At 31.3% G+C, this 22,584-nt stretch overlaps 1 long non-coding RNA gene across 1 annotated transcript; it reads left to right on the plus strand.

The window, feature by feature from the left end:
- The first annotated feature begins 21,375 nt into the window (after positions 1-21,375).
- Positions 21,376-22,061, plus strand: LOC114166963 (uncharacterized). Its single transcript, XR_003600047.2, has 2 exons — positions 21,376-21,660; positions 21,798-22,061. It is a non-coding gene; the product is annotated as an uncharacterized LOC114166963 (long non-coding RNA).
- Positions 22,062-22,584: the final 523 nt, after the last annotated feature.

Raw genomic sequence — 22,584 nt, forward strand, 5'->3', positions numbered from 1 at the left:
ATAAAAAAATTTGCAATTTTTTTTATGAAACGGAATACAGAATCCGTTTCATACTGTACGAAACGGATTCTGTATTCCGTTTCATAAAAAAATTTACAAATTTTTTTATGAAACGGAGTACAGAATCCGTTTCAAAACTGTATGAAACGGATTCTGTATTCCGTTTCGTATAAATTATGATTTTCGTATCATTGCATATGTATCACAATTGAATAACTTATTTGGTTGAAATTTCCGCTCCTTATTTGTATGGATGTTTTGTCCAACACATAAACACTTGAAGTCCAAACACTTGAACATGAAATAGAAACCAAAATTTTGTTTTTCTAAACGGATTACATAATCCGTGTGTTAAAGATGTGAAACGGAATAGCTATTCCGTTTCATGGTATTCCGTTTCATAATTTGATTTTGTGTGTTGGTGTGTATATTGTGTTATTGGTGAATTTTTAATGTGAGTCTGTGTGATTGGTGAATTTTGTAACTTAAATTATGCAATGAATATGAACATGCAATTAGTTTTCAATTTTTTTCAATTTTTGAATATGAACATGCAATTAGTTTTGAATTTTTGATACGTGTTGCATTCACTCGTTTTCTGTGATACGTGTTGCATTCTTTATGCATTTAGATGGGTTATTTACTTATTAAAATTTCTTTTTTTATTATAGTTCATTATGGAAGAGCATCATTTTAGTTATTTGAGTTTCTTGGATTCTCAAGCGGATTCTCAACAAAATTGTAGTCTCATGTCAGAGTTTTCTGATTTTGTTCATGATATCTGCGAACAAGATTATACATCTCATTTTACAACCGATGATATTTTCTCAACACGTGAAGATTTAATTAAATGGGTTAGAGGGGTTGCTTATAATCTTGGGTTTGTCGTTATTATTCTAAGATCGGATAAATACAATGGACAACCAGGAAGAAAGACCCATGTATTATTAGGTTGTGAAAGAGGTGGAAAATATAGAAAATACAAGTGTGATGCAGAACCCAGTTTATCTGGGACAAGAAAATGTGATTGTCCCTTTAGATTGAGAGGGAGACCCATCTCTCAAGGGGAGGGATGGGTGTTGAACGTAAAATGTGGTTACCATAATCACGATGTCTCTTCTACTCTAGTTGGTCACCCCTATGCGGGTAGGTTGAAGTCTACTGAACAGTCGTTGCTTGTTGATATGACCAAAAGTCAAGTCAAACCTGCAAATATACTTCTCACTTTGAAAGAAAAAGATGATTGTAATGTTACAACTCTGAAGCAAGTGTATAATGCGAGATATAGGTACAAACGTTCAATAAGAGGTTCAAGAACTGAGTTACAACAGTTAATGTTGATGTTGGAACGTGATCACTACATCCATTTTAGTAGATGTCTTGATGAATCTGATGTGGTAAGCGATTTGTTCTGGACCCATCCTGATGCTGTGAAGTTGTTAAATTCATTCAACATTGTGTTCTTAATGGATAGTACCTATAAAACCAACAAATATCGGTTGCCATTACTTGAGATTGTTGGTGTGACAGCAGGGTGAGGACGTCCTAATTTCTTAACTTTTTTAATATGGGAGACCACTTTCACAGCTCGATCCTACCAGAAGAAACAAACAACAATAAAAATACTTAACAACAATAAAATTAAACCTATATAAAAACTTCTTACTGACCTGACCATCCCATATCATGCGTGCAACATGATCCTGGTACTGCGTCAATAAAGATGTATCATACGGCCCACCAGGAAATCCTCCACCATCGTTATCAATGACCTGCTCGTCCTCCCGATGAACGTCAGGAACCTCATTCTCAACAATGTCATCCTCAACGACATTAGCCTCATGTTGACCCCTTCTACGAGCCGATGCTGTCGGTCTCTTTCGTGCAGCACCGTGTCTGGAACTCTCGGGTGCATCATTTGAACCACGTCTAGATATATTTCCTCGTGTCCTGACCATATCTATAATTAAATAAAAGAAAAATTAATACATAATAAATAATAAATAAAAAGGGGAAACGGATCCCACATTCCGTTGTGAAAAAAAAATTTAAACGTCAAACGAATTACACAATCCGTTTGGAAAAAAGGAAAAAAAAATACAGAAACGGATTACACAATCCGTTTCAAAAAAAAAATTAAAAATAAAGAAACGGATTACACAATCCGTTTCAAAAAAAAAATTACAGAAACGGATTACACAATCCGTTTCAAAAAAAAAATTAAAAAAAATTAAAAATAAAGAAACGGATTACACAATCCGTTTCAAAAAAAAAAAAATTCAGAAACGGATTACACAATCCGTTTCAAAAAAAAAAATTTCAGAAACGGATTACACAATCCGTTTCAAAAAAAAAAAAATTCAGAAACGGATTGCACAATCCGTTTCAAAAAAAAAATACAGAAACGGATTACACAATCCGTTTCAGAAAAAAAAAAGGAAACGGATTCCACATTCCGTTTCCTAAAAAAAAAAATTATATTCCTTAAAAAAAATAAAAACACCACAACCCTTCCTCTCAAACGCACACCACTCATCAACACAACCCACCTTTCCAGGTTTAACAAAAACCTACATATAAAAACCTACATATAAAATCAATTAAAATAAAAATATACACATGCATTAAAATAAAAATATACGATGTCTAATATTAAAAAAGCAGTATTACTTACCTGCAAAAATTGAGAAGCCGCGGGAAAGGATGAAAGATGGTTGCCGACGGTGGGGAGAAGAATTGTGTGTGGAGGAGAAAAGGAGAAAAGGATGGCGTGGGGAGAATGGTTTGTGGGAGAAGAGGGAGAATGAGTGCGCTGTAGTGGGGGAGAAGGGGAGAAGAATGAGTGCACTGCAGTGGGGGAGAAGGGGAGAAGAATGAGTACGCTGCAGTGGGGGAGAAGGGGAGAAGAATGCTTTGTGGGAGGCTAGGTCAAAGATTCCAAAAAGGTGGTGCAGTGCGTGCAAAGAGAGGGAATCTGCTTTTTATTGGGGTGCGGTGGAGGGGTTTTGGGGGTGCAGTGTACTGAGGGGTGCAGGTGTATTTGGGGGTGCAATGCGGTGAAATTGAGAAAAGACACAGTAAATTTTTTTTTAACCAGGGGCAACGTTGGAAATAAAGTAGGTTTTGGGGGTACAGGAGATTTCTTTGGAGGTGCAGGAAGAAGCCCCCTACTCACATGCATGAAACAGAAGATAAACACGTATCCTCTTGTCAGAAATCTTGAAAAGGTGAAAATAAGATAAACAGAACACATATGCAAATAATGCACCAGAAAATCCAGAGCAAGTATCTAAAAAAGTTCATATGAACTTGCTCGAAAGTGACAACATGCTTTCCTTTAAGATCATTTTTATTATTAATTTTTATGTTTAATTTTAACTCGATCTTATAAAAACATATATATCTTAAATGTGGAAGTAGACTTTAGTAGATGTTCCAATATATTAGTTAGAAATACTCTCTTAAATAAAGAAAACGGTTGGTGACGGTTGTTCTGTTCAGTTTTTTGTTTTCCCTTTTTGTTATTCAATTTCTAAGACATAACTCTATAAAGCTATTCTTTTGTACTATTGCTCAGTGAAGTTTGATCAACAAGAGGTTCAAATATATTTATATTAATATAAAATTCATGACGAATAATATCCATAAATAAAAAGTAATGAGTATTTTAATATTTTTTTATAAATAGGTCAGATATACGTATTATATTATCCGTTATTAAAATTAAGATTTAATTTATGTAATTTTATTTAATAATTTAAAAAATATTTTTTTATAATGGCAGGTATTGGTATCCACAAATTTTAAATAATTCACAAGTATTTTTTGGATAGATATCAAGACAAGAAATAACAAATGGATTTTTGTGTGGATCAATTGCGAATAAACAATGTTTATGTCCGTGTCTAACTTGACCGTTAGTGTCCTTACTTCCGATGTCATTCCCACCCGAAAACTTAAAAAATATAGATTCATAATTTTTTTTTCATATATTATTTAACTTTCTTATTTTTTTTTTTATTTAGAGTCTGGTTTGGTTTTCTCTGACAAACCTCAACTATACTTCTCAGTAATATTTCAATGCCTGTAAGTTAAATTTCGAAAACCAATAAAAATCAGTTAGAAAGAAAATTAAAACCCATTGGTTCGCGGCTACGTTCACTTTGCAATTTATCTCTGGCTTGTCACCTCTCAATCACTGTCATTGAAATGAAACAGACATAGTTTAAGAATACTATCTTAAATTATCCTTTCTTTATACACAATCAGTTACAAACTTAAAAACTGGGGTGTCGAGAGTAAGTAAATTGTTAATTACTATTTAGTTATGCATATTATGAATGAATCACAAAACCGATACATAGAGAAAAAAACTGCATCCAATAATAACTTAAAATTAATAGTTGATTTCAGGTATTAAGCCTTTTCTCTCTGTATAGTTGCATACAAATAAAAGCCTTTCACAGTACATAAATATAAAAGCTTTCAACAATATATCCAGTAATTTGCACTATATACCCATAAACTTGATACAGTTTTAACATTAAGGTTTTTATCGGAGAAACATAACACCAACAAAACCTGAGTCCAATCAAATAAGGAATTGACACCATTTTTAATCCAAAACTTTAAAATAAATTTATGGATCTTTATTTTTATATAATGTTATATTTTTTCATTTGTGAAACTTAGACCAAATTAAATTCCTAACAATACTTTCTTCTGGTTTTAATATCTGCTACTTTGCCATAACCCTTGATCTAACTTTTGAAAAGATGAACCTGCATTAGCTTAATATTCATTGACAGCGAAGATTATTTCTACCAACATGCAGAGAATCAAAATTTGAACAAATAAATGAGTTAAGGATCCCTTTAACTGGCTAATCTCCACCACTGCTTTTCATAATCAATGTTATTAGAGCCAAACTACAATTGCATATAAGAATATATTCCTGACATAATTAAACTAATTAATGTCGGATATATTAACTTTGCTGAAGATTTTGTAAATCTGGGTCCTTTTTAACTTTTATTTGTAAAAAGGTGTCCCTTAAATTTTCTTTTGTAAAAGTGGGTTATGTCGCTAGCGGGGAGGACGACTTTGAGGGTGAAGTCGTCCTCCACGATAACGGTTTCTTTTTTTTTTTTTTTTAAAAAACAAAGTCGTCAGGTAGGGTGACGGTTTACCTTTGGCACGCTGTGAAGTCGTCTTTCAAGATGACGACTTCATTTTGAGTTTTTTTTTTTTTTGACAATAAATTTAATACATAAAAATAGAAATAAAAATAAACATTAATATATTTTTAAATTGATTAAAAATTAAAATACAATAATTTAGTTACTAGAAGATAATAAACAGTCATCTATGTCCTCCAGTTCCACATGTTGGTCTTCTTCTCGGTCTTCTCGGTCTGTTGGGACGTGTTTGAGGTTGTTGTTGTTGTGGTTCATCATCATCATCATCATCATCATCTTCATCTTGATGACTTTGGACAGTTTGCGGAATTTGTGGTGATTGGGAAGGCATTGGCGGAGGATAAAATGGCATTGATGATGAAGATCCTGGATAATAGGCAGATGGTGGTGTCATGGCTGTGGTGCCAAACATATGTGATGGACCAGCACCATAACTTGACTGATGCGGGAAGAAACCATATGGAGAAGGGACGTGTTGGAATGAGGTGTTTGATGGGTTGCCAAATTGAGGATGTGATTGTCCAAACATTTGACCCTGACCCATAGGCGACTGTCCGAAAAAGGGTTGGGGATGATGTATGAAATCTGGAGAAGACCCAACATGGCCAGTGTAGGGTTGTGAAGCAGGCTGGGAAGGTTGTTGTGACATATCGTACTGTAAAATAAATAACATGGTTATTGTTATGAATAAGTTTGTATGGTAAATAGATGTACAACATTGTAGTATAAATAACCTCATCGTCGGAAGATTCTGTCGATGGAGATATATAGCGGATAGTATGGTTTATGTACCACTGCATATACGGTGTTTCATCACGCAAATGGCCGTTTCCGCTGAAAGGTGTACCTTGAACGATCCGATTTTCTCGATCATTCCAAATTGTAATCCACTGGTGGTGATGTGCTACCCAATCTCTGTCGTTTCTCCCCCTCAAGTCATCCCTGTGAACTTGATCCAGGTTAACCGGCTCAGGCGGAATGTTTTGTCTTAAACCAAACTGACGCATCACCCTATCTGCCTGATGGATTTCTACTGTGGCGAAGCAAATTATTGGGACTGTTGCTCTGGATACCGGAGGTATGTCAACCACAATCAATCGACTAACTTCTTGTCGAATGTAAGGCCTCCACATGAACTGAAACAAAATTGTAGACATTAGTTTGAAATGTTAAAAAAAGCGGTTTGATTTACCTTAAGTATTACCTGTCTTGTACGTAGTTGATCAAATCTCAACCGAAATTCAGTAACTGAAATTGAAGCTGGATTTATCCGATGCGTTACATTCATCCACCTAAAAAAAGTAGCAATTTCAAGTTAGTTAAATGACAAAAAAATAATAATTTAAAAGTTAGCTTTTTACCTTCTACAGACAGGGAAACCATCCCCATCAGCCACCTCCTGATCACTTAAAGGTTGAAGTTGTGGGGCTATAGTAGTAATCCTCTCCCAAGCCCAACATTGTAACAAGATCATGCATCCACCAATATTTTCTTGGCGTAGGTGAATGCCATGATCTAGGCAACGATATAGGCAAGCCAAAACTGCAGACCCCCAACTATAATTCCTGACTACAATGGGAAGCAGATGGACTGCAATCAGTATACTGCATATGTCATATTGCTTCAAATTTCAACAAAAAATTCAAGAATCACGAATTGAAGAACCGATTAAAGAATATGGGTAATAATTTTTTTCTTCCATTCACCGCATTCAATAATTAAACTAACTAATATAATTGTATTTTTACAGCTTACGAGGTGAAACAACCCATATTCGATGCTAAATTGGCAGCTTTGAGATCCTAATCACCAGAAGTGGCATCTTGGATTGACAGGATACCACTACAAAAATGGACTCAGGCCTATGATGGAGGTAGTAGATTCGGGCACATGACAACAAACCTGGCAGAATGTATGAATTCTGTTTTAAAAAGAGCTCGTTCATTACCAATTTGTGCTCTAATCAAGGCAACATTTGAAAGGACCGCAACATGGTTTGTTGAGATAGGGGTTAAGGCAGACTCCATGTTACGAGCAGGACACCAATATACAGAGGAAATTAATGCTATCATTAGAAAAAATCAACAACAAGCGGGAATGTGTCAAGTTCGTCAATACTCAAGAGAACATAATGAATTTCAAGTTCAAGAGATGTTTTCTCCACATGATCACCGCCTACCAATGTCTTTTACAGTTAGATTAAATGATTGGTGGTGTGATTGTGGTCATTTTCAAGCTCTACGACTGCCTTGTCATCACGTAATAGCTGTTTGCTCTTTCTCGCATATAGACCTAACCTCATACATCCATCCAGTTTATAGCCTCTACAACATCAATAAAGCATATGAAATACAATTTCATCCGGTTAGGAATAAAGAATATTGGTCACCATACACCGGACCAAATTTCATTCCAGACCCAAACATGCGCCGTAGGGTAAGGGGAAGACCACCAATTAATAGAATCCATAATGAAATGGATGAACCAAATCCAAATAGACGAAGCAAATGTTCATATTGTAGAAATGAAGGACATCATAGAGGCAACTGTCCTTATCGTCAGTAATTTTATTATGTAATTTTTGTTGTGTTGTTTTTATTATGTAATTTTTATTGTATTATTTTTATTATGTAATTTTTTTTTTACTTTTATTATGTAATTTTTATTATGTTATTTTTATTATATAATTTTTATTGTGTTACTTTTATTATGTTAATTGTGTATTTTTTAACATTACTTTATTTTACCAATAATAAAATGAATTAATAACTACTCTTAATTAAATAAGGTTAAAAAATTAAACTGAAAATCTTTAAAAATTAAAATAAAATGCAACGTTTTAAAAAAAAAAAAAAACAGAAACCGGTCTTCTGCCTGACGACTTCAGTGCAGAAGCCGGTCTCCCCCCTAACGGCTTTAATTTCAAAAAAAAAAAAAAAAAAAAAGTGAAACTGGTCCTTTGGAGGACGACTTCTTCTTGAATGTCGTCCTCCCCCTGACGACATGACCCATATTTGCAAAAAAAATATTCAAAGAACCCATATTTACAATTTATCGGTCAAAAGGACCCAGATTTACAAAAAAGCCAACTTTGCTTCTCTATGCTGGTTCAAGATGATTGGATTAGTAGATAACAAGTGAACTTTGGATGACAATTGTATGGATATGAACAAAAGTAATTAGTATAATTCATTATCCATCAATTAGTGACACTAATTTAGTGTAATTCATTGTCAACCACTAAACACATTCTTAATTCTAAGCTATAAATAAACAATAGCTTCAGTTTATGTTTTGTATGTTATTGGATGAAATCCATGTGGTGAACCACCAGAAAGAGTGTTTCATAGTATGTCATGTATTGTTCAAGCAATTATCTATTTCTGAGCGATTTAGTTCATTTTTATGTTTTCAATAATTCACTTCAATTAAAATAAATAAATAATATTGTGATAGCTGACAATGCAACTCTTTGATGACAATATTTGGAGATTTTTGTTTTTTTTTTTCAATTATGAGTTACTCAAAACTGTTCCTCGACTTAGATATTATTCTTCTCATCAGTGGATACAGACATGAAATAAAAAGAGAATTGAGGACAACATAGAAAAAGGAGTATTATGAAACATAACATATAGACAGATGGTAAAAGCAGAAGAATACTGCAAAAGTGTTTTGTGAGATATCTGATTCAAAATCCTGACATAGAACAAAGAACTTCTACTTTATCTTCTGCAATTTTATGAACTGTACCCTCTTCTGTATGTATCAACTTACACTGGTAAAAGGCTTATCATTGACTCAATTTTTCTATCACATGAATCATATTTTTACTCATTTTTTTCTAGATCAAATCAACATATTATATATATTTTTTATAATATATTAAAATATGAATAATTACTTATTATTATTCTTAGAAATGAGAAACTTTGACATAAATGATTATGTGATAATATGCCATTATAATTTAATGATTGAAAGAAAAAGTTAGACAACAAAATTAACAGGACAGGTAAAAGTATGACTTTATGGTATAATTATATATTTATCTTCGTCCCTATTCTTATTAAAAATGTTTGATAACAATTATACTTATGTATTCATGAAACAAGTTTGGATTAATACTCAGATTCAAATCAAAATATTTTATGTATATTATAGAACTTAACTACAAAAATATTCTCAATTAAAAACTAATTTTAATAACAGAAATAGTTAGTCACGTAACCGATTTAGATATTGATTTATAAAATTAAAAGTTATTGGTTATTAAAATAATTATTATTATAAATAAAAATTTATAATTAATCACTAATTAATTAAATATTAATTTAGAAACTGAGTTATTTTGGTAGTCAAAACTTAGGTAACAAACTTTTATTGACCAATTTTCTTCGGTAGCTAAAATCATGATAACTAATTTTAAAGACCAATTTAGTAATCAAATATAAATTTTTATTCATAATAGGGACTATTTTAGTAATCAATAATTATTTTTTTTTGTAAATTAGTATCTAAATTGATTGTTATAATTATTAATTATTGTTGATCACTAAAATTGATTATCATTTAGAAATTTTCTTGTAGTATTTCTTGTGAATATTTTGTGAAACTTTCAAAATTAAAATTAAAATTTGCAGAAAACTCATTTTTTTTGCAAATTTATAATAAAAAAATGATTAAAAAATATTAAGAAAAGGTAAAAAGTAAAAAATTATTATAATGAACGATTCTATCCAACACTTTTTTGCCCTCTTTGTCATCCGCTGGGTATAAATTCTTGTTTGGTTACTGATATTTACAATACCACAAAGTAAATTATTTTTATCAAATTAAAAAAAAACTTCGGGTTGGACTAAAGAAAAAAAAGTCACTATCTCTTCTTCAAACACCAACAACACATAACGAAGCTAAGTATCTTCCAAAAAATTCAGCATCCAAATTGGGCTTAGCTACTAATTACACCAACATTGGGGCTTTTAGCCTTTTTATATTTTTGATATAAAGTATTGGGGCTGTAGCCTTATGAGAAAGAAAGCACACACAGTATTAAACAAATTTATCTCGTTATCTTATTATTTTATTTTCACGATTTACGAGCTTCTCACTTATTTAGTTTTATGCCTATTCTCGATAATTTAAAAATGTATTTATCAAATGTTTTATTCTCACACCGTGTGTTTTGATTATATATTAAAAATATTTATATTGGTTATTAAATTATTACTTTCATTTTAGGAAATTTAATATCTATAATTTTTTTTTTACATATTTATAGTTAATTATAAATATTATTTCTCAATGTATTGCTGTACAAAATTTAAAGTATTCATGAAAATTGATACCTATTGTTTAGTTCGATAGTCAAGGTGCATTACTCGGAAAAGGTTATTTATAATTTATTTGTATTTATACAGTAACATAAGTATTTGTATATTTATTTGAAAGACTCTATAAAAATAGCTTATGATAATTTCGTGAACTATTTTTAACTTATTTCTAAAAAAAAAATATCAATCCTATTTCCCTATGGATTGTAGATACAGTTTATACATTATGTTTTCAAAATTGAATCAAACATATCAATCTAAACTTTTGTCTAGTCGAGTATTTATTTTGTTCAAGCAAATTTAGATACGAGTGTAGATAGATGTATATCGCAAATATATATATATACTTGATAATATTTATGTGGACTTTTTTTTTGTATAGTGTTATAATTGACATATTGATTTAGAGGTGAATTTAAATAATAATTATATTGATTTAATTAAAACATTTTACTGATTCAATGAAAGGGTTTGTGATTTAAAAAAAACAAAATATCATGTCTCACCTACTCTTTCCATATAATATAATTGACACAATGTGTCAAGTGAAATTCTTCACAAAAATAAAATTAGAATTCTAATACTTTAGCAAATTTATTTATTTTTGATAAATTTTGACAAATTTCACTTTTCAAGTCATATCAAATCTTTCTTTTATTCAATAAGGTACTGTCACGTAGTTATTCTCAAAAGCTTGTCAACAAAACTTTGTTGAAAAACAATTTTCCAAAAAATTAAACTATTTAACCAACTATTTTCAACTTTCTTTTAACATCAGATTTGGTTTACACACAAATATTGATATAATTGATCTCATGTTATCACAAGTTCATGATAATTATGATAACTTCAGAATGTCTTTTAATAATAATATATTATTTGAATGTGTTACCATTGACATATAGATATTTAAACAGGAGTATAAGCAATATATTATAGTGTGAAACATGATGTAAAAAGTAAAAGAAAAACAAGTTAATCAGATATTCAGATGGTAGGCTCAAACTTTATAGTAACCTACGTGACTCATTTAAGACAAAGCTTTGACCTGATTAGACATTTTTCCATGCCTGTGCATGGGAGAGAGGTAACACTATTTTTCTGAACAAAATAATGAAGCAAAGAGAGAAGGTGAAAAAAAGGGTAATTAGAGAGAAGGTGAGGTGTTGAATAATGAGACTGTGACTTAGGATGCAACACTGCAGAATGTGTGATGGAACACAGAAGGTAAAATCACAGTAATCAATTCAGTCAAGGACAGTGATTAATTGGTGGTGAAAGGGTTAATTCCGTGTCCTTCTCTTCTTCTTCTTCTTCTTCTTTTATGGGAACAAGATACAAAACTTCAATTCAATTTATGAAAAGAGAGTAGCATTTCCCTGTTTCAATACCTTCCCAATTTCTTTTTCTTCACATTTTTTGACAAATGTGTTACCCTTGACCAATTTCTTAAAATGCCATGCCTCACATTGAAAACATAACCCTTAACCATCCTTTTAAAATGCCACTGCTTTGGAAATACCACAAATGGAAAATCTATTACCTTTAAACCATTCATCAATGAAAAACCAGTGACTAGGATCTGCAAAACATCATCAAATCTTATTATTTCTTTCTCATAAACAAACTACTGTTCTAGCACGGTTTAAGATTGTCTGCAAACATATATATGCCCTAATAAATCATATTTTGGAAAAGGAATGTATTAAATGTTGATGAATGAACTTGTCTTCAATTGTAGTATCAAGGAGGAATCCATTTTTTCATGAAAGTGGTTCAAGTAGAGGTGAAAGTACTTAATTATATGCATACTGAAAAATCTATCTTATTCATTATAACTGAAATAACCTCTACCACGATTATTAATTAGAATTTTATAATCTAGTCTTAGTTTTGAACTTTTCTGATGCATATGACTTTTTTTAACCTTATTCATTGATAAATATAATGTTAGCAAATGATATGAATAGATGAGGAATTAAAACTACAGCTTGCTACCAAAATTATACGTAAGTGTATGTCAACCTCTTAAATTTCATTGTTACACCATCTTGTTGTCGACAACATAATAATAAGGGGACAAAATTAATGATTAAGACTACTCAAAATTTTGATTAGAGACTTAAAGTAAAAGTTAAAAAAAGAGACTTTTTTTAGTAGAGTTTATAGATATTTGGATGACTACTTAGACATTAGTGACAAAACAATGTTAGCAAAAGTTTAAAGGAAGATATGCTTTATCGAAAGACTAATAAAAACAATGAGAGGTTTTGATGCTTATTCGTGATTTTAAAAACAAATAAAAATATATTATATATTTTGTTAAAAATTGATCACTTTGACCTATTTATTACAGAAATGATATAGTTGACTAATAAATTATATCGTATGACAAATCTTGCATATACAACACGACTTTTATAGTCTTTTTATACCGAAGTCGTATGATATGAGAACTACCTTTTCATAAAATTAAAATAAGTAAAATAAGGTGAAGTGGTCATTAATAATAATTTTACCTTTTTTTAATTTTAAAGTGTAATTGCCTTTATATCATATTACTTCGATATAAGAGTCGTGCTAAATTCGCATGACTTGTTCCGGAAAACTATTAGTCAATTATCTCATTTTGGTAATAAATGAGTTATAGTGACCTAATTTTGTAAAAATACCGTATTTTTAAAGACCGGAATTTATGAACTAATAAAAATGTTAGATTTATACTCCGAAAAAATAGTCAAATAAACTTAGGTTTAATTAGATTCTCATGCATAGAAATAATAAAGATGATATCACTTAATTTAACGGACTTACAAATTTCACATTTTATAAAAAGAAGTAAGAAAAACCAAATCTGAAAGTTTAATCCTAGTGAATTACTGCAAGAAGTGTGAATTATAAATCTAATATAAGAATGGTTAGGATAAAAGTAAGTTAGTGATATAATTGTGTGACCAAAATTTATAATGTTTATTTCTCACATCTGAAAAATCATCCATAGACGTCCAAGGGTTAATTATAATTGACACTCGGAAAAAGACAAAACCGAAAGAAGTATAATTATAATATATGATAGTGTAAAAATAAAAATAAAAATAAAATAAGAAAATTCGTTAAGCGTGTCTATATCTCACATAATTGACTTAGTATATTTCTGTCTAAACTTTCTTTTTGTAAAAATCAAGTACCCCATAGATAATAAAAGCAATTTCAATTTTTATATATATTTTTTCTGATGCTTCTTTATCGTGGATTTATATCTAAATGCTTAAAGTTGAGATGACGTTGATTAATACCATTGTTTTGGTGTTCTTCTTTTCATCACTTGTTACTTTTTAAATGTCAAAGTTAAAGTAAAGTTTCAATGAGACCTACATCATATTATCAAGATACAAATAATTTATTACAAATATTTAATAAATCATTTCAAAATACATGTTTTTATTTTTCACAAATATAAATAAAAAAAATATTTTCATTAAATAAGACCTGACACGAATGGCACTGGTCAGTACCCATGTAAGCCAGCTTTGCTTTTAAGCTTTGTACGTTTGTTTTTAGTTCGCAGACTGTTAGAATTTTAGAATAGAGTGACTGCTATGCTCTCTCTCTCTCTCTTTCTCTCTTTCTTTCTTCAAGGTCACAAAAAAATTGACTTCAAAACAAAACCCTTTTTCTCTCTTCATCACTTTTCAATTTGTGTATAAAGAAAAAGAAGAAAACCACGTCAATAATTAGAAAACACAGAAACCCTACAAGGCACGTGAAGAACAACAAAACAAGGCATGTGGATGAGAATGAATGTATTCCGAGGTGGTTTTTGAAATCGAAAGAAAGGAACCAAATATTTGAGGACAATGGAAAACGATATTGTTATAAAATTGGGAAGGGGAAAGTGAAAAACTAAACAATGTGTCGTGCCAAATGCCAATAAATAAGTACCTCAACAATGACATATTTAATTGGGCATGCAATGAAAAAAAAAATTAAAAAACATTAATTAATGAAATTGAAATAATAAATAAAAAAAAAAAAGTGGACAGGCTGGGTTATAGATGCAGGGATTTGACATTTACGTGTTGTTTCTTTCCCACTTTCGCTTTCTCTCGCTGTGTGAATCTGAATCTGATACACAACACAATATTCAAGGCTGTAAAAAGCGTTGAAATCTGGAGCCAGTATCGTCCTCTCCGTTTGTCACTCTGATGTGTACCTTACCACACAATATTAGAGACACATTTTCTCAATTTCTAAATATTTTAAATCCCCCTCACTCATTGCGTTTCTTTGGCCAGCACTTCTTACGGGCACTCTCTCCCGTTTTGGATAAACTCTCCCAAAGCCTTCATTCTTGTATCTGATAAAATAAATATTTTTATACCGTTAGATTTTACGGAGAGGGTTTTATCGGAGAGATATAACACTAATGAGACCTGAGTCCATCCACATAAGAAATTCACATCATTTTCAATCCAAAACTTTAAGACAATAGATCTATGAGTTTTTATTCTTATATAGTGCTTTACTTTCTTATTTATAGTCAATGTGAGACTTAGACTCACACTTGAATTCCTATCAATCTTTCACTCAAGGTTGAGTTTCTTCAATCATATTGGTACACTCGCCCTCCAGCAAAAGCACACGAGTATACTTTCTCATACGCCGTTCATCTTTAACGGAACACGCTTACCTGAAACCCTTATTTGAAAGACTTTCGATATAGAAATCATATTACATTTGCCTAAACTAATTTTTACCATCGACTCTAATATAATTTGTTAAGTTTATAAGAAGGAAGTTTCACTTCTTAATAATATTGTAATTTATTGAAGAGAAATTTACATTGACTTAATAAAAATTAAGAATCTTTTTCTGACAGTGTTTATACTACCAATAAGTGCATGCACGATGGTTTTGGTTTCTTGCTTGTTGTTGTGTTGTTGGATGGTGGGGGTGGGTGAGGTGTGGGGGGTACTATATGCATTTTCCTACCTTACTTTGTATAAAGTAGATGCAATACCTCATTCATTTCACTAACTAATTCGGAATTAGGGTTACAGCAAAGACTCCATTGGATTCCGCCACCTTTCTTGTTCTTATATATATAACCTCAATATTCCAAATTGAATACTTTTTCTTTTGTCCATATTATTACTAGCAAACATGTAGTAGCTCCACGTAATTTCAATTTTCAACATTTTCCAAAATAAAAAATAATAATCTTAATAGAATTTATGAGACTTACATCGCCGCTTTTAATATCATTATTAGTCTTTTCCTCTTATCCTGTTATTTTTCAAAGTTTGTATAACTTAATCAGTAACACACACAGTGAGTTAGGTTTAACTAAAGCCTTTTTTATTGGGAAATCATTCACATATGATCTGCATTGACTTTGGTTATAGCTTGGCGGCCCCATAAATGAAATCACATTTTCCATTTATGATTAAGATCCTTGTCTATTGTCTATTTGGTTATGAAACACGTGCTATAGTTTCACGACAATTAAAAATCAAACAATTTTATAATATATAATTAAATATAAATTTTATCATACATATTAATTTTACGAAATTAAATTAATTTTAAAGTTCACTTCTTATCATTTATCGTGTAATGAGATGGAAAGAAAAAGAGTGCAAAAATTATAAAATAATCACTTTCGGAAGGTTTTATGGAGTAACGAGAAGTGTATATTGAAAAAACTGGATGTTGGAAATTTGAAGCACGGAATAAGGAAAGTAAAAGGAAAAGAAAACAGAAAGTAGAACAGTGACACGTAAAATAGCCGACCAAGCTACAAAGAAGTGATGAAGCAAACGTCCCACAACTTTATGAATCGCTTGACTTAGAAAAGGACATTGTTTTGTGTTGACTTTGCATGTGAATCATCAAACCACACACCTAACTCTACTTATATACTTTATTTATTTATTTATTCATTAATTAAACCAAATTCATTCATGTCATTTCTCATCTTGCTTTACCAAAATTATTTCAACCATGCACCACTTTACTTATCTATGATTATTCCATTCATTTCATTAATGATAAACAAGTATTCAACTACTTTGTTTCCTTTAATGCCCACTGAAACCATAATGTTTTACTCGTTATGTTATATGAATTAAGGATAAGATTTAAAAATTGTTAGTTAAATGAAAATAACAATGTATCAACATACATTATACAGTTGTTAACATACACTTAATATTAGAGTTTCAACATATACTTATTCAGTTGTTGACAAGATTAAAGAATAAAAGTATCAACAGAATGATTTTAACCTATACAAAACCTTAAGATTTAAAAAATTAGAATATATAATTCATAAAAATACTATCGTGCCAAATGTTTTATTTCACACTTTTTTTCCTCATATTTTTATTTATCATTTTCAAACACAAAATAATTGTACTTTTTCACATTCAAATAAACAGATCTCAACCACTTCAATCATACTTAACATTATTGCTTGGATAATTGCAATCAAGAATAATGTAATAAAATGTTTTTAAGGTAGGAAAAGATAGCATTAATTAAGCTTAACTATTCATTTTAATTAATATAAAAAACTAAATATTGTATTTATATTTGAGTGGTGAAATACTTTTACTAGTCGGAGAAAAAGTATAAATTAAGACTTAGTGAAATTTTAATGTTAAATCATTTTCAATTGGGTTATATTAACTATTCAAAATTCCTCTAACTTTCAATTGATTATATATTGTTTATTTTTTCTATTATTTTGATTATTTATCTCTGCATAATTTGCATATAATGATAATAGTTATTCAACAGGTTTTCTATTATAATAATAATAATTACAAACATCTTTTATTAATCTAACAATATTTTATATTAATTATAAAACTGCACATTTCTTTATCCTAAAACCAAGTAAATTTACAAATAACAATAACATCCATAGTTTTATAACAAAAAATTAAATAAAAATATGAAAAATGAGATAAATTTAATTAAAAAGTATAAAAAGAAATAAACATTTAATAAATATTTTAATAAAACTGAATTGAAAATAGTTAAATTCATTAAAAGCTTAAACCTTAAATAAGTCTAAAAATGAAAAAGAAAATAAAGAACAGAGGATGAAATTAAGTTGGTTGTTAGAAAAATGGCATGTGATGGTATGAAATTATGTAGGTTTATTTATGTATCTATAATTGATTAAGTATTTAATTAATTGGGTTAAAAGTGAGAAAGACGGAAAAGTCGGCGAGGAATTGGGAAGGGGTAAAAGGGGAATGCAACGGAGTGGACCCCTTCTGTCGTCGGTAACTCCCTCGAATTCCTCGTCTCTTTCTCTGCTTCAAACTTACACGCCTTACGAGGACACGACCCTACTTTTTTTATTTTATTTAAAACTCTTATATTTTTTATTTATTTTTCAAAATTAAAAATAATTATAATAAATAGGGTTTCCTATTATCGGGCATCTCTTAACCCAACCACCCCTCTGACTCACTTGTTAGTTGTTACTCTTCTTTTAACCTTTTTCATCTTCACTTCATTATTTCAACATCATTATGTCTATCTTCCTCAAGCTAAATTATTTCTTCCATTCATAAATGTTAATATCTTCTTTTCCCTTTATAAAACTCTCTCTTAACTAAATTTTATTTCTAGAATAATATGTATAACATCATCAAAAAATATTTGCCTTCCACCACTTGCTTTAAATTTAGAGTTGGTATATGAATATATTAAAAACTCACACAATAAGTATTTTCAATCAAGATTAACGTTTAATCTTGATAACCGTTGTAAATACTAATTTCTATTAAAGTAAAAATTATATATACAAAAATTTTATTTCAATTTAAAAATGGCAATGACCTTTAAAATATTGATTGTGTCTTTTATTGTTTTATCTTTTTAAAAAATAGAGTTGAACGCGTTTGTATACGAGTAAACCATCGTATTTATGTAACTGTGAAACATTGATAGCCCTAAATAATGAACCCGCGTTCTTGTATTTGTCTTTACTATAATAATGGTACTAATTTCAGTTATTTGTTTGTTGCAAATTTATTTTCTAAATGAGAAAAATAATAAAAAATTTCAATTTCATGTTTTTTTTTTTGCAGATTTGATTTTTGAATGTTGCGTGTGTTGCTGAACTCGTATAATAGAATGTTGTTATTTAAAAAATATTTGAATATAAAAATAAGATAAAAATGTATGCTACATGTAATATTGTATATAATTATCCATTTTTTAATTTAAATTTATTTTTCATATTTTCTTTCTTTTCACTTCTCATTTGATTAAAAATTACTTTAAATATATTTCAAAAGTAATTATGTACATTACTATAAAAGTTTGCACCATTAATAAATTAGAGTTAAAACAATAATTTGATATGTTTCCGTATGGTTGTGTATCACCAAAATAATTGATAAAGTCAAAAGAAAAGAGTTTTAATTTATGGGGTGAGACTTTAACGCCGTTGAAGAAAGAAAACATCTTGGTACATTTATGAAATACATTTAATCCTTGATTGACCTAATAAAGAGAATTTATAACTCCCCTCTCACTTTATACAAATCTCTCACTGCATGTTCTTCCGCTGACTCAATTCTTGCACCTTGGTTTTCCCAAAATCCTACGGTCCACAATCAATGTCTGTGTCTGTGATTAGTATTTTTTAGTTTGGTTGTTTATATCTGAAAACATTGAATCAAATGCAAAGCTAGGATGTGAGGGTGCAGGTAGATCCCCTCTGGATGACACCATCATCCACATCACGCTCAATTTCACAAAATCAGATGGTCGGTCTCGGTTTTGTGCAAGGTCAGTGTAGTACTATAGGTACAGTCAATGGGTGTAGCAGGACATAAGATAACACATAGCACATCACGTGGCATATCCAACGGTGGATATAGATGACTCACCAACCTTCACTGTGGATCCACACAATAATAAAAATTGGCATTAATATTAGAAAGTAGTAATTTTGGAAATTAAGAAGGGTGCATGGGGTCGTGGTCATTTCTGGAAGTGAGAATGCAGCTGGTAGGGTCTACCTGCACCAATTCTTTGTCTTTTTTGACGTTGCCTTTCTTCTCCTCCTTTATTTTTACTCTTGTTATAACCCCCTCTCTTCTTTCTCATATCATTCTCATTCACCCATTCATCATCACAACCACACTGTCTTCTTTCTCTTTCTCTCTCTATCTCTATCTCTCAGTTTCTCTCTCTCAGACCCCCCTTGAACATAGCCGAAACTCATGGGGGACACAGTGAGAAGAGAGTGAGTGAGTGAGTTAGCCATGAAAACAAAAGCTTTTCTCTTTCTCTGTCTTTCTCTTCCTCTAAGAGGTTCCAGAAGAAGGGCCATTTTTGGGAAGCTTTGTCTTTTGAGGGGAATGTTGTCTGGCTCGAGGACCCTTCATCTTCATCTTGTGTATGCGCATCCCTCTCTTTGTAGAGTGCTATGCCTGTGCTCAAGGAATGTATAGTGTTGTCGGACCAGGCTTCATTCCCCCCAATTATATGCTTCCAAATTCATTTTCCGGCCAAACTCCGAGGTATCTTCCGGCTGAGACCTACAAATATTCCTATTCTTATTCCTGTTCCTGTTCCTTTACAGACTGATGTTGGTGTTTCTCAACGGATATTATTTCGTCGAGATCGAGCCCTGGCGATATAGTGAAATAAGATTTGTTTGTAGCTTTTGCTGATGAAATGTTTTGTAGGTGTGCTTGGTATCTCCTCTATGTTTTTTTGGAACTGTGGATTAGTGTAAAAGTTTTGTTTTTTTCTTAAATATAGGTAGATCTTAGTCGTGGGGTTGGGTTTTTGGATGAATTAAAGATGGTGGTAGTTTGCAGATTGGTGTAATGATGAAGCATTTTGACCCGTTTTCACTTGGCAAAAGGTTTTCATCATTACCTCCTTTTCGTTTCTTTCTTTTTCTCTGATCAAGTTATGATGGTGTTTTTGTTGTCAGGGCGTAACTACTTTTTTTTTTTTCTTGCATCTTCATCATTAGCTAGATCTTCTCCCAATTATGGTTTCCAGTATCCGATCTGTCTGTCTCTGCCATGTTTTCTCAGATCTGGCCAACTTTGAAACTCAGTTAGACATTCTCCTCTTTTTCAAGTCCCTCCCTCCTCATCACCCTCCTTCTTTTTCCATTTTTTTCTTTCTCTCTCTACCTGATTCCTCTCTCACCCTCTCTTTAGGGTTTCCTGGCCTATGTTCTGTCTCTGATCTCCATCACTTTGCTGGCCCTGGTGTCTTCCATGAAGAACCAAATGGGTGACCCCTTTTACCAGTATTATTATGTTTCTTAGTCATTTCACCATTGTAAAACCGTGTGGTCAAATCGAGGCCAAATTTGGTTAAATGTGCCATGTGTTACTCGCATGCATATGATTCTGATTCAAGAGCCTTGTAGACTCCGCCCTCTCTCTTTATTGGAGTCTTGTGCTTCTGTCTCTTAAGCATTTATCAATCATGTGATCTTTTTTTCCATACTAAACTACAGATCCTTCAATCTATTCTTGTTACTGTGGGTAGCATTTGGCTTCTTTCTATGGCTTCTGTAAGGGCACACGCTCAGATCTACACTTTTCTCTGTTTGCTTTGGCATTCTTTTCATATCAATTTGCAATTAAAAAATGAACAGATCTGAGCACCAACAACACAGAATAGAAAAAAGCTTTTTTTAAATATGGTTGTATCTTCTTGTGTGTGCTGCTGAGTTTTTCAATGGGCAACTTTAAATTTTCCGTCTTTTGAATGTATCTCATTTGATAGCTGGAACCCTAATTTCCTGCACAATCAAAAAAACAATGTGCAAGATGGTTCCTTTTGTATTGGTCTAGTTTCGGTGTTGGCAGAGAAGAAGCAAGACGAAACGAAAGTCCCATCATTAATAGGTACAGTTCTTCAAGGAAAAGGTAATTAATTTGTTCATTAAGGATAATGAATCTTGATCATGAAGCATTACAATACAATTGTGTATTTTAGCCCTCCCTCTAATCACAGAAGCAGCAAAAAAAAAAAAGTGAATGCTTCGTAAGGAAGCAAAGATATCTTATGCAGGTCAGTGTTTGAACAACTGTACATTGTCCCAGCAGGCATCACTGCAGTGTTATCGAGTAAGCTTTTGATTTGTTATTATATGCTAATAATTTGCAAAGATGGGAATCAATGATTATTTAATTACTAATAAAGGAATTTTGTTGGGGTGACTTTTGTTTAAAATTTTTTTATCTTGTTTTGTTCTTGTGCTCAGGGATTTGGAAGAGACTACAGCATCATATTAAGCTTGATTCAGAATAGAAGACAAAAAGAGTCTGTAGAAAGCAAGGGGCATTGGGGAACACGAATGACATAATCACAGTGCTCAAAGTTCATACAGCACTACTTTTCCTTGTCACCATTGTTGTTCATATATTCATACTTGCACGCAAATGTGTACACTTTATTATTTTCAACGCAATGTATCCAACCAAAGTCTCTTGTTAGAATATTATTTGAATTTTGATTTTGATCTGAAGCTATGACCTCGTGAATCGTCATAAAATACAAAACAGCATACTATGCGTGGAATATATTGTCTTTTTCTTTTTCAAAATTCATTGGGGGTAAAATAAAAGGCGTTGGTTTTGACTATGCATGATCTCACTCTGTACCTTTGCTTGTTTTTTGTGTGTAGACACAGAATTGTGAAGCATAAAAAGTTGTGAAAAATTGAGCTTGATCTGAAAGTTTAATGTTAGGGTGATTGTGATTAAAGGGATTGATTGCAAGCAATTCCACTTTATGTATATGTGAATGGTGTCTGATAAAGAATTGCTTTTGGGAAATTGGAACTTTTTGACCTTTTGGAAAGTAGCATAAAGTTGAAGCCCTGGGGGGTTTGCTTTGTGTTTTCCCATGCATGATATGGTTGAGAGGGAGAAAGAGAAACTGGTTGCTGGGTCATGCTTGTTGAATTCCCATACACCTAGCTTTTATGGTCACAGAGATAACTTTTCCACGAATAATTGGAGAGCGAATCAAATTATGTAAGCCCAAGA

Source organism: Vigna unguiculata, chromosome 10 (genome assembly GCF_037176805.1).
Source record: "Vigna unguiculata cultivar grain cowpea cultivar isolate G323 ecotype 2 chromosome 10, ASM3717680v1, whole genome shotgun sequence".
NCBI classification, from domain to species: Eukaryota; Viridiplantae; Streptophyta; class Magnoliopsida; order Fabales; family Fabaceae; genus Vigna; species Vigna unguiculata.